Source organism: Stegodyphus dumicola, chromosome 9 (assembly GCF_044657685.1).
Source record: "Stegodyphus dumicola isolate Sdum_Otavi_A_Nest chromosome 9, ASM4465768v1".
NCBI classification, from domain to species: domain Eukaryota; kingdom Metazoa; phylum Arthropoda; class Arachnida; order Araneae; family Eresidae; genus Stegodyphus; species Stegodyphus dumicola.
The window spans coordinates 102,108,142-102,122,922 of record NC_140776.1 but is presented as its reverse complement, the minus strand read 5'-3'; positions in this window follow the sequence as shown (position 1 = coordinate 102,122,922).

Below are 14,781 nucleotides of genomic sequence, written 5' to 3'. Positions count from 1 at the left end.
ACTATGGTTAGTAACCTGAGTAAATCCTGGAATATCACTAAATAAGGAAGCAAATTCACTTACCACTTGTCGGATTCTATCTTGCTCGTCATTAGGCAGGTGGTCAAGATTTAACCTTGGCGGTTCAACCTTTTCTACACGCACTGGTTTCATCGTCAGCTTAAGGGACGCTGCATTAAAATCCAGTGTAGCTTGTGCGTCTGAAAGAAATACTATTCCTAGGATTAAATTTGCTTGCAAATTCTTTACTATAAAAAACATCACCTTTACTTGTTCGTCCTTGATACGGATGTACAAAGGTACTTTACCTACGCACTTACATTGTTCTCCTTGCGCCGCTAATACTGTTGTATTATCCGCATTATATATGCGGTATTTGCGAAAATACTTTCTAAAAAAGACTTCTGCCACACAGGAACACTGCGCGCCGGTATCCAGGAGTGCGGTGGCCGGGATATTATTTACCAAGACTTCAATCTTCGGAAGAGTTAAATTTTTCACCATTACTGTATTTAACTTGTAGGAAGAGGGGTTTTCGTGGCCTTCAGATTTCCGCACCCTCCCGTCAGCAGAAATCCGTTTTAGTTTAAATTATTTTTCCTTTCGGTGCTTTCCTTCTTTCTCCACTGGCCTTGAGACTTTTTTCCTGAGTTGCTATTGAACTGTCGACGTTCGCCGGCTGTTTTTGAATGCTCGGGTTTCCTTGCCCACTGATTCGCTTTTTCTCCGTAGCCATGTGCTTGAGTTTGCTGTAGTCTTGGCGTACCAAATTGGTTTCGCTGTTGATATTGGCGTCTTCTTTCGACGTCCGCCGTTCTTCTACTTTCAAACTGCATTGCTAGCTCAAATAACTTTTCCAGTGTAGTCGGATTTCGTAATTCAATAAAGTCTTGCACTTGGGGTAGTAACCTCGGCAAAATCACTTGAATTATTTCAGGATCCGGACGGTTTCCATACAAGAGCTTGAAAACGTGAATTTTTCTTAAAATAAAGCTCGAGAGGTTTTCCATTCTTTGTTGATATATACTGAAAAGTTCTGTTTCTAATTTCGCACGATCCCTTACAACAGGGAAGGCTTTTAGTAGGGCAGTCTTGAAATTTTCGTAAGTATAGGTGGGACTTCCTGCTTGACCCAAGAGACTTCTGCCGATACATTTGAACCAGTTAAGCGCTTGGCCCCTCAAAGCGCTGGTGCTGGCATTTCTGGATTCTGAGCCGTTTCTGCAGGCAGCACAGGTTCTTCTTAATTCGGCCATGGTTATTCTTCGTCGGGCGCCACTATCAGGTTCAATGTTTCTTCTAACCTTCTTCGGAAACATACAATGACCTGACTAGGAACAGAGAGCTTACTAAAGCTATGTTCACTAATTGTAGTAAGTAGACAGGATACAGACGAAGGGTATACAAGACCCTTTATTTTTCTTTATATACAATGACTTCCGTACTTCGGAATACAATGACCCTCCACTCGGGGTCTAACGTAAAAGGTATAAAAATAAAACTAAACTCTAATTTAACTTTAGAATAAGATTGGCCTTATAATAACAGGAAGCGTATGTAGCACAGAGACTGTGAACACTACAATACGTTTAATTTACCAAGAGGATTAAAACCTCTGGCCTGGAAGGCAAATAGCAACTGCGTAACTTCTAAGGTAAGCGGCTCTGCTTCGAACTCACTGCTTCCTCTCTCCTGCTTGCCAAAAAGGCCACACTTAAATACTTGGCGTTCGCCAGACAACTTTGCATAAAATCCTTCAAGCTTATAATTCTGGCCGGAAGTAGAAAATAAGAAGTGATAGTAAAGATTTAAAATAAAATAAACGTTAGTAAAACTTAAGATCCTTACAAATATAAATTTTTAAAACAGTTATTCCAAAAAAAAAGTGCAACTTAAACAATTAAAATGAAATTCGAAAAAAGAAAAAATTACTTAAAATAATAAGTTATAATTAAAAATATAATATAAAAAATATTTATTTGGAAAAAAGGAACGATGGTGACTTTTTTTCCTCTCACGGGAAAGGAAACTAGGTTGCCGTAAATTTCGCTCCAAATTTTACAAAATTTCATATTTAGGCGTAATTTGAGTTGTAGAATCGAAATATGTAAAAAAATTGGTATGTTATTTCAGAAAAAGTCCGATTTTGTGTCAAAATACCTATGTTAGAATAGTGCTATATATAAATCTAATATATATCCTAAGTCGCGCTTTCGAGACATGAAGAACGCAATTTGAATTTTGTCAATCGGCCCAGTAGATCGGGAGATATAGGACTGTCCCATTTTTTTTTTTTTTTTTTTTTTTTTTTTTTTTTTTTTTTTTGTGCAGTGTACATACCTAAAATTTTTAAGACAGTTTTGTAAATGAAAAGAGAGAAATTTCTCGAAAAATAGCTAGTGCAGTCAACAGGTATATTTAACAGACATTTTACTTTATCACTTAGATTTTAATGCATTTAATTCTTTATACGTCATTGAATACCTGACAAATATAAAAGTAAAATGTTGATAAATACTTTTGAGGGAACATATCTAAAAATACTGAAATTTAACACATTTTTAACCCAAAATGAAAGGAAAAACACCAAAACGTTATACTTTGATAATATATCTATCACATGTATTTATCATTTTAAGTATTATTCCGCTAAATAACCCCAATTATAGACTTATTTTCACTATTTTCCAACATTTGGGTGCCGAATATAGACGGATACCTTAAAGAAATCTACTTAATTGCCATCTTTTCCGAACTATCCTGCATAAAAGAAATAAATTGCAAGAGATTAAAAATTAATCAGAAAATAACCTCGTACAAAGTGCAGATCCTAAAAATGATTCTATAGATTTCAAATGCAATCATATAGGTACCACTTCTCATGATGAAAGATATTCCTCTATTAAAAGTAACCATAATAAACATATTGAAATTCTTTTCCATCATTCAGTTATTTACAAAATTGCTCAGATTCTCCGAAAGTCCACAAATTTCAAGTCACGTGTTTCTTCTAGCAGAAAAAAATTTCCGTTGTTCGATTTTAAATACCCCATCTCTGATTCTAAAAGACAATTCTAGCGTATCTTCTTTGTGTGGTCTGACCTGCAATTGCCAAATTAAACGGGCATTAAAATTTCGCATCATTGAGCAATCATCCTTTGCTTGGATAGAGGAAATAAACAAATACTATGGCATATCACTGTTGACAAAACTAAGACATAACTTTGGTTCTGTGAAAGTTATCTATAATGCTTCAGTTGGTGAACTGAATTTCATTAAAGCTTTTCATATTCACAAGCATTTATCTCCTTTATTTGATATTAACTCCAATCCAGTTATTCCCAACGCTTTCTAAATTATAACATCTAGTTTTTTACATTCCATTACTATCTTCCTCGACAAATGGAACTACTTTCGTTTTTATTTTACTCCGTCTATTGATTTTCACACGAAATGACTGTTGATTTTTCCCTCTTTGCAAACATGTTTAAATTTGAAATTTTTTCGTAATATGCACAAGTGTAGGGCCTAATTTTACTTTTCCCAATTTTAAATTTTACTTTTCATAGTCAGGTAAAACATTCTGTGTGTTTCTTCCTGTTAGAGGCTGCAAGACGATCCTTGATCAAATATTCAAGGCACGAGCATTATCTCTGATGTTGAATAGCCATATCTTGAGCAAAGAATTAATCAATCTGTACTTTCTAAAGCCAAATAGTGGCAGAATTTAATAAAAGTCATCTGATAAAATTAAATATTTCATATCATAATTAGTGGCCACTATAATACCATTATAAATGCAAGATCACTAGTTCAGAAAATGCAACTATGAAATAATTAATACCTCGTTTAATGAGTTTAAAGGACTACCACCTAGATGTGATTAAATTAGAGTCATCATATGAACAGTAATTGATAAGGGTTAAAATGCAAAACAGATAAGTTTATGTGAACCTAATTAAACTGATTGAAATATGCTAAAATCTGTTCGCAAAAGAGTGGGTATAGTAGTTCATGCGTTAAATGCGCAAATAAATTATAGCACCAGAATACACGGTTGCTTAATCTTAGTCAGTTTAAGATTATAATGAGTAATAAAGCAAAGCGTACTTCGCAGTCTTTGTTAAATATTGCAAATGACCAGGCGCCCTTTAAAAGGGGGAAAAATAAGTTATTTCTCCCTCCTTCCTGGCATGCCTTCGTGGTGTGGTGGTCTGCACTCTGGGCGCGTACTCCAGATGTCCGTGGTTCGATTTCCGGCGAAGGCTTTGCAGAGTTTTCATCTTTACTGCTTCGAAAAAGTACCTAATTTCTTTACAGTGTGACAATGACAACATCAATAATAATAGCAATAACTTGGAAATCCGGAGCAATCAGGTTACAGTCTAATATCTGTAAAGAGATCTGACTTTTAAACATTAAAGGAAACATAAATACAGTGACATCGGAAAAGAATTACTGTAACATACGATTGTATTATGCAATAAATAAACACAAACACATATACACGTAAATATTTTATTACTTTATTCAGAAACGTATAAAGTTTTATATGCATTTCAGGGTATCCGTTGAAAACATAGCGGAGAAAAATAACGCTAGGAAAATATATTGTCGTACAAAACATAATGGGAGAAATGAATGCGCGGATAAAACATTGTAGTCTTAAAACACAATCATAGAATACAAAGCGGCTCAAAAACTCTGCAGTTTATAAAATATCGTCATAGAAATTATCGGAATAAACATTAAAGCACCTAACAAATCATCGCAAACATGCGTTTTCAGACTTTAGAAATTTTATATACTTGTTCGTATACTGATGAAGTTTTATATACTTTAAGTAGTCGGCGCAAGGAGCGCCCTGACCTCAGCCTCCTTTCTTTGAGTCGTCTATGAGTGGTCCTTGCGGTCACTGAAGCACTAGATGCACGTACAATCGATGATAATGATGCATCTGGGGCTGTGAGTGCCGCATTGACGATTACTCGGTCTTCACGTTCTGTCGTTTCTCTAGGCCTAGGTAGTTTCTCTAGGTCTCCTTCTTGACGCTGTGTTCGGCCATGGTTCACCCATTCCTGCCAACATCGTCTAATAGTGACATCGCTCCTGCTCAAATGTAGAGCTATTTGCCGATAAGACCAACCGGCTTCTTTGAGTCCATTTACACGACCTCTCTCAAATTCTGACATCTGCGCATATCGTTCGCGCACCTATATGCGAGGCATAGTTACTGTCTACCAGAGTATACGGAATGAAATTCGTGAAGAATTTATGACCTGGAATCGTAATTTCTCCTCTTAAATATCCTGTAAGTTGCGCAGATCAGATGCGCTGTAGCGACAACCGTTCATTCATTGGTAGCCAAAATGTAAAATTTTGCATTTTCCGTCGAAACCTATATATGTATATCATTTTGTGTACAATTTGCTTTATTTCTTTTGGGTGCATCGTTTTTTTGTCTAGGAGTGTATAATAAGTTTTATATACTTGTTCGTATCCTACTAATTTTTAGAATTTTACTGGTTTAAGTTTTTCCTTCTTGCTTTTTAGTTAAAAATTTATTATTCAATACTAAAATATAAAATACAAAGGAAAAAATACTGCTCACATCTTTTTTGATGACAAATCTTTATGCGAACAGGTTCTTAAAGTATGTAAACACAAGTGTGCGATGATTTTTAGATGTTTTATTTTTACGACGATATTTTCCACAATGATATTTTTATCATAATATTTTCTACGATAATGTTTTCTACTGTGAAATGTTCTGTGACGATACTTTTATCACGATATTGTTACATTTTTCTCTTTACGTACATACGGGTTCATGGATTGGAGCGGGCCAGTATTATTCAAGACAGCGGACAGCTCCAAAATCAAGTTTACAGGCGCCGAACTACTACTATAAACACGCTGAAACAATCAGCGACACATTCTTCAGACTATCAGGCTACAACGGTGAAGACAACTTCACGGCAAAGCACCACAGTACAGCTCCCGATTTTGCACGGTCGCTCTTGGAACTCTACTCTCGAGACTCTCCACGCTACAACTCACAATGCATTTGACGATACAATAGAGTACAGCTCCTGACTCGGTTCGGTCGTTTTCGGAGCTCAGCACAATCTAAGATAAAGTTCGACGATGCACTGCTCGCTATACACTAAGACTCTCTCGATGCACTCGACGACCACTCGGCACTAGACCGAGACACTCGCTTACTGACCCGACTGGTCCCTCACTCACTGACCGGACTAGTCAGTTATGTATACAGACTGACTATCAACTCGATCTCCGCGTACCAGCAGGGTTTATATAGCTTTTGGCGTGCATTCGAGAAAATTCTGATCTAAACCAGTAAGAATTCGTTCCAGAAGGTTCTCCATTCGTCCATGGTCTATCGCCAAATATGGCAACCCTGTCTTCCCTTGCAATTTTCTGGCAACCCTAAACCTGCTTTGTGGGGAGCTATACCACCGCGCCTGGACATTTCGTAACAACATTTTAAAACTGAAATATTTTCTGTTTGCTTTCTTCCACAGTGTTTTGTAAAACAATGTTTTATCTTTGCATTGTTTCTTCACAATGTTTTCGCCTGTTATCCGTTTCAATACGTTTTTATGTATTCGGCAGACATCAAGACAATATTCAATTTCATTTACTATCTTTTGAAGCACCTCCGAAGTAACGGTTGCACTTGCAGCTATTATTCAACATTTTAGGTAATTGATATCGGTAAATTTTCGTAGTAAATAATGTTCTTAATATTTACCCAGAAGAAGTTCTAAGATCTACGCTCTATGAAGGCCCCGACAATGACTCTGTCCATTATGAATTGGAGAAACTTCTCCTTTAAGGCTGCTCTCACAAATAGACATCTAGTAAGAGGAAGTAAAATGTACACTTTGCAACTCAGTTTCAATACATGAGCCATTTCCGTAAGTTTTTTTTTAATCTGAAAAATCTCGGCCTTCTTTTTTAATGACTTTGTTTTATCTTATATAACATGTATGTACTGTTGCCGATTTTAGAAATATATTTTACTGTTGAATAATACATAAATTGAATTCATAAGTAATTTTGATTTTAGAAGCTCAGTCTATTGCTCCGCATTTGAAGATAAAATGATATAAAAGCGAAAATATCAAAACTTCAAAAATATGTTATCTTTTGTGTTGAAAAAGAAATGTATATAGATATACAAGCATTAAATTACTTCAAAATATTTAATTTTGAATTCATATGCTGATACAGAATGAAAGAAAGAAACAAAGTTAGAAATGTTGCCTTTATTTATTTACTAGCTGGGCTACTCGGCTTCGCTCAGGGAGTTGATATGAGATTGTGTGGTAGTTGGAATAAAAGGATAAATTTTAAAGTATAAGAGGTAAACCTTTTTTGCTGAAAATCTATTGTAACTATTTACAATACTTGCTAATGAACAACATTCTTCATTTTGTTATCCGGATATATATGCACAAATTTTTCGAATTTCCTACTGGACAGGAAGCTACATATACCTGACAGTGAGAAAAACAGAAGTCTTTGAGGTTGACGTCGCAATGTTTTAAAATTTGTCCTTGCGCTATACATTATTTCTTCTTCCTTCTTAGCAAGCCTTCATAGTGTAATTGGAAGCACACTCGGTACTTATTCTAGAGGTCCGACGTTAGAGTCTAGGCCAGGACATTGCTCATTTTTCATGTCTTCTGCATCAAAATAACCTAATGTCTATACAGTGATGCCCGAACTAAAGAAGGCGGTGGATGATGATTCTCCACCACTAGGATTTTCGATTGGCTCCCCTAATCACCAGTCACTTTTTAAAAGGGAAGTATATAAGGTATTTCTACCGCCTTCTTAAGCATGCCTCCGTAGTGTAATTTAAGCACACTCGGCGAATATTCGAGAGGCCTGACGAGGAGGAGGAACGAGTCAGGCGAACAGTAGGTTCGAGTCCTGGCGAGGGCATTGCTCATCTTTCATGCTTAACATGTCTTTTATGCTCTCATCGAAATAATCTAATGTCTCTACAGCGTTTTGTTACTTGTAAAACTATAGGCTAATTTGACTGGAAATTGCAATAATTGGAATGGCAGTTCAGTAGATATGAGATGTATTCTGGGGATAAATACTGTGTAACCTTTGTCCTTTACAGTTATAAGTTCGGTTGCGATGATGTTATTCGATAGCTTTCTGATGACCGTCCATATTACGTTACATAGTTTTCGCGAGTTGAGGTTTCTGAATAGTATCATCGGAGATATAATTTCAGTCGAAAGCAATGTAATGGCATTCCTGGTATTTGGAAAGAGTTTAAACATTCTGCAGGGAAGTTTACACTTTCTTGAACGTTTACCATCGTGTAGAAATGTTGCCGAAATTGCCCTTTGAAACAGCCACTCCGAATTGGTATTTTTGTGAACAATGGATAAATTTGGTCGATGAGTTCTTTTTCAGTAGTGGCTATGTTGCAGAAATCACTGTTGAATTCAATGACGCTAATCTCTGGTCAGTAGGATATGTGCCTTCGTCTATTTCTAAAAGGTTTTGAGGAAAATGTGCTCTTGTTTCGTCTTTCGATAGTTCAATTCTAATGTTTTTTGTTAGTAGCAGTATTTGTATGTGTGGCTAGAGATGTGATATTTTTTAGCATGCATTGATTTCATCTGCTGGTGTTGACTTGGGTATAACTGGAAGTGTTTGGCAATAATCTCTTGAGAATACGAATAGAGCTCTTCCTATCACTTCAGAGTTTCCTTGCGTGTCTTGTAATGTTATATCCATGGCTTCGAGTGACTTTTTATGTGTCGTTGCGCATTCGTCTCAGAAAATAGATTTAGCTCGTCGTTTAGAAGTTCAACTCGTCCAGATGTTCTTGAAAGTTTACATACGGGAAATGGTCTTCGGCTATATTCAACGGTAGGTGTAGGGCAGAATGGGCAGTTTGTCTTCCTTCCATAAGAGTGTGGCGGCAATGCCGGTTGATGCCAGTGCACCTACGATATGTTATTTAGCACGTATTTCTGCCAGCAAACTTTAGAAGAATTAGAAACATTTTCTCGGTCCGCCTGGTGCGTCCAAGTAAATAATTCCGCCAATGTTGATGTTGATTCGGTCCGTGATAACGCTGTCAATTGTGTTTGGATTGTCACTGAGGAGTGGTTTGTTGTCAGCAATACATTGAAATAGTTCGTCGATGTTGCAGCTGTTTTCGTTTGTAATTTAGACGTTTAGCACACTGAAAGCATCTTGTCGTGGTGCTGGCATCCCATGTTGTACTAAGGTATGTTTTTTATTACTAAACGTTTATCTTCTATGCGAATGAGGGTTTCATCGAAGATGTAGTCGCTGCTTTCGATGGCCAGTTCTGGATGACCTTGTCGGATTTAGTACAGTATGTCATCACTCTTACTCTCTTTGAAGGAGTCTCATAGCTGTTTTGGATTTGATGGGTTACATGTTCTTAGAATTATGGCGAATATGTCTCAGATTTGTTCAACTCAGTCTGTAAGTGAGACTTCTGGTAGTGTTAATTCCCAGTGGTTGTCGTTTCCAGTTGTCCTAAGCGTTGGCATGCTTCTCTGTACGTCTAGCGTGTGTAACCGTCAACAGTATTGAGATCTGTGAAACTTGTTGGTCCTTGTATTTTGTGTGGCAACATCCGGAGATAGAAACATTTGGCGTTGTTAGGATCTACGTTGTATACCTTGGCCTAGTGCGTTAGTTATCATGATTACTCGATGATTCTCTACTGGAATTCCTTCTTTTTATCGCTGAAACATTTTTCTTGTTGTGTTGAACGTATTAGCTACGACGTCGACATATAGTAATGTTTTCGCCAATGGATCCGTTTGGCACAGTTGAAAAAAGGCTGTTAATGTTGTGTTGACTTGAAATTTTTCTGGCGATGTGTTTTGTGAAGTAAACTCTCTGTAAAGTCTCCAAATGTACTGCTAGGCGTTGCAGAGTTGATTCGTGTTCGTGTATGGGAAAACCGAAAATCTTTATAGTCTTCGTTAGGTAGTGGTAGTAATGATCCTATTTCGTGATAGATTTATGATTGGATGGAAAAAGCATAATCAATTTTATCTCTGATAGTGTTGATCGAAGTGACACCGAAAGAAGTCATTTGGAAGCAGGCGTTGTACGCTTTTATATTTTGAAGAAAGTGTTTTGATTCTGAAGTTTCCCAGATAATGCAATGTAGAAATTCCTGCGGAGGTGCTTCCAGTGGTGGCAATCGCTTTTTCCATTCATACGACAGATTTCTGGCGTTTCTCTACAGAATTTGTTTTGAGTTGCAAAATTGGAATTATACCATTTTTCTGATTACGGTGTACTTGTGTTTGGCATATTCTTTCCTCGGGTTCGAAGTGGAATGCATTACTTGTTAGGTTATACTGTTATACTGTTGTCTTCGGCTGCTCTTTTCGTAGGGGGATATTTTCGTGGGTGGCTTTCATTTGCAGTCTTTTATTTATAAGATTGTGTCGCAATTCTTGACTCTTCAATTCATTCATTGCGTTGTTCTTCGGTTTCACTGTTTCTCATTCTCCTTAGTTGGAAACGTAAACGTGTTTCACGCTCTTCGACTGTTTCGTTTCTTTTTGCTGTTCTTTTTGTTTTCGAAGTTTTGCTTCAGAACTCGCAAAATATCCTCCTGTTTTACATTTGGGCATTCTATAAAATATAAATGAAATCAATTTTTATTAAGAAACACACTAAGTACACTTTACACACTTTAATTTCGATTTATATTCAGTCACTGTATCACTTTCACTACTTAACTTCACTGTATGGTTTTATTCACTCACTAATAAGAAATTGACGTTCGAATCCACGATGAATCTTCCCATAAAGTGCTACCACACCATATAACTCCCTTGATCGTAACGGGACTCGTTTCTGAGTTTTAGCAGCACGTGCATTATACACTTTTATAATATATATTGATTACTCTTAAGTGGCATAAAATAGCATCTGTTGCAAAATGTTAATGGATGCAGGTGAACATAATATTTTAAACGAGTTATTTCCTTATGCTGATCAGCAACACACTTTTATCACAGCGATCTTATGTATTGTCAATTGGCGACAATATTCTTCCGTGATTTTGATACCTTTTTACCTCACATCAGTCTCTATCCATAGATAAGGGAAGTACTATTTCGACCAAAAAATTAGGTAATGCATTTTCTGTATGTAAGCCCACCCCCACAACACGTCTCTTACCATTTGAAGAATGATATTTGTATGTGTGTCCTTGTGCCTGTATATCTGTATGAGACGATTTTTTTATGCTCGATAACTCTTTATAAAATTTTTGTATGTAAGCCCACCCCCACAACACGTCTCTTACCATTTGAAGAATGATATTTGTATGTGTGTCCTTGTGCCTATATCTGTATGAGACGATTTTTTTATGCTCGATAACTCTTTATAAAATTTTTGTACGTAAGCTTTCTATAATCACACTAAGAGTTAATTAGACTTTGAGTAAAACTGGACAACTGGAAAGTGTTCTGTACAGGAAGCCGTTAATAATCTCTAATGGACAATCGAAAGTGGTACTTTACTTAAAGCTCATAACAGTTTTCAGTCGAAAACTATATAAAAGCATAATCCAAAACTTTTGAATTCTTGTACTTAAGACTTTTACATCAGAGAGACCAAAGCATTAGATTTCGGCTAAAATTGATAAAACAAAGTGACACTTTACTTGAAGTTCTGAACAGACTTTCGTATAAAATATATGTCGTATATACATTTATGAGCACTAAATGTATTCTTGGAATTATGCTAAATGCAACATGAATAAGCTCGTCCTGAAGAAAAGCGTTCGTTACGAAGTAATTAAACGCATTAATCTAAATACTTTGTGTGACAAAGGAAACGTGAAATATGTTCATTTCACTTTTGTGCCGAATCACTTTTCAAATAAAAGGATGCTGTCACTAAATGTTATTTTTGTGAATTATTTTTAAATAAATAAAATCGTAAATGTAATAATATAGCAAATGTAAAAGAAAATGTGTGGCAGCAATTTACACTCTGTCAGAAATTATAAAGCTATGCTGCTTCCTCAAACGCTTAACGTATAACTTTTCTGACTGTTAAATCACCGGTTTTTGAATCCGAATCACTGTATGACCAAAGGATTTACTACGATCGATGAGATATTTTCAGATCAAATCATGAGAAATGATGTGTACATCAGCATGTATATTTATCATTGTCTATTGTATGAGATGATATAATAATAAAAAATGATCATCTATAACAAACATTAAGCCTTATGTTTAGAAATAAATTAGATTTTACTTACAGTCTATTAAAGCGTTTTGATATTCCGCCAAACCTTGTTTTGACATAGAATTGGCGAGAGTTCCCTTGTTGGTCACATTAGATTGTAAGGGAGATGAATTCACTGCTAACTGAAAACAAAACCAGTTCCTCAAGAAATTAAAATTGTTATATAAATACTTGTATAAAATGACGTTACATGACGTTTTGCTATATATTTTAAATAATGTGTTAATTTGAATAATTTTGGAATGAATGTGCAGTAAAAGTTTGGTATTTTTAATCAATTAACAGTTGAAATATGTTTTACCAATATTTTTACAAAAATATCCGAAAGAAATTAAGAAATTAAGAAAATTAAGAAAGAAATATTAAAATTGTAGAATGTAATGTAATTTTTCTGTTTTTAGAGATCGATATTTATAAGAGTTTAAAGGTAACTTAAACGTTAAGAATCACCACTAAGCATATCGCTTCAATTTCTTTCCCATTCATCACGCACATTTGAAAGGAAATTTGAAGCTTTATTTGCTAGCATTGCACATCGATATGAAACTTGAATCGATTTCTTTCAGGAACCCATTACTTTCTCGAAAACGACCTCTAAATATCTTTTCGAAGAAACCCTTCCGCGATTCTAAATGAGTGTAATAAACGAAAATTTTATCGGGTTCTTTCGTCAATATTTTCGAAGTAAATAAAAATTCCAACGACTGTTTACGTCAGAGAAAATTGCTGCACCGTGCTTTATTTACTACCCAGAATGGTAGAGAAAGAAAGACGGTGAGCCACAAAAGCTCAAATAGGAGAAAAATAACGGAAGAAAAAGGTGAGATCGTAGCTGTAACATTTGTTCCTCCTCTACCGTCATATAATTCTGTGTAATTTATTTGACGGAAAGCAACAAAACTATCTCTTCTTCTAGATCCAATAGTAACCTGTCAGAACAAATAGTTATCACAATATAGTAAACGAAAGGAGACGAAATTGCGTAAACATTCTTAGAAAAGTCTTCCAAGCAGTTCCGGAAAATTCTAAGAATGTCGTAAGAAATCTGAGAAATAGTGATTATAGGAAGGGAAATATCATATTATAGCAGAGTTTATATTATTAGTGTTCATGAGAGATGGTATGTTATTAAATACACAGAAGTAAAGAAGAATTCTGGGGAACATATTGAACGGCATAGTTAGCCATCAAGGATACCAATTATATGTAATTTTCTCTCAGTATGGCGCCTGGTGTCAGCAATTTGAATATAAGGTTGCTTTGCTTTCCACTGAACACGGAAGACTTTTCCAGTAAATAAAAATGTCGAATAATTTCACAGTAGAAGAAAAAATATCGTACTTATTCGTGGTATTTTCCCTTCAGGATTTTCAATATATAATTTAGAAACTTATGATCTATAGTAAAAATGTGCAATTTATGCACAAATAGGAAAGTATGTCGTCTAAGCAAAATAGGTAAGTCCTTTGAAATATATAAAGATAATAACGCGTCTTTATATGTGCTTTTTAAGTACCATGTATATCATTTAAATCATCTCTTCAGAGATAGAATAACGGCATAAAGGTTTCCTCTCGACTTTCAAGCTGTGAAATTGACCCTCTATCTGATTCGTTCGAGTTACTTCGGGATGGGAAAAACCATCACGCAGTGATTCGCCGGAATACACTTAATATACATATGAGAAACCTGAACGCTAGAAGTAAATTCTTTCAGTTTTCAATCTCAAAGCATATTTTTATTCCCCCATCAAAGCAAGTTCACCTGCTGCCGAGCGATAAAGTTGTTGAATATTGGTAGTTCCTACCTGTGCTCGATTCCAGACGAGAGGGCTGGTTGCATTGGCATTTTCGTGGTTTTCCCTATGTATAACATGTATACTCTTAGAATGTCTTCCAGGAAGGCCTCTCTCTTCTCAGGCAGATATCCTTTATGTTGTTTGCCTTAATTAAAGAAGTCAAACAAACCCATCAAAGTAACCGTTAGCAATCAGTGCTACAAAAGAAGTAAGCACTGGAATTTCCAACTTCAGGAAGTTCCATCGAAGAACAAAACTGCCCCTCTCTTCTTCCAATGCTTGCAATGGTTTAGAAGTTCTTTTTGTGTCGACGCCGCAGTATTGTGGTTTCACACAATCAGGCTACCTACTTCGCAGAGGGGAGAGAACGTAGTATCAGGTGGAGAAACTAACTATATTTGAAGTGGTCCACCAAATTTTTCCAGGCCGGTTTTTTTACTGTGATTGCTTACCACTGCAGAACGAAACTCATTTCTTTAAACTACCATTTAAGGGGTTATAGCAAACGAGAAGGGGAATACACAAGTAAACACGGTATGCATTTCTTTTGTTGTAATGGGGATTTTCAGGTCAAATAACTATACATTTCATAAAATATGTCTGAAAATCAATAAATAAAATAAAAATGTACATTATCCAATACGTAGAAAATTTCATTAAAATGT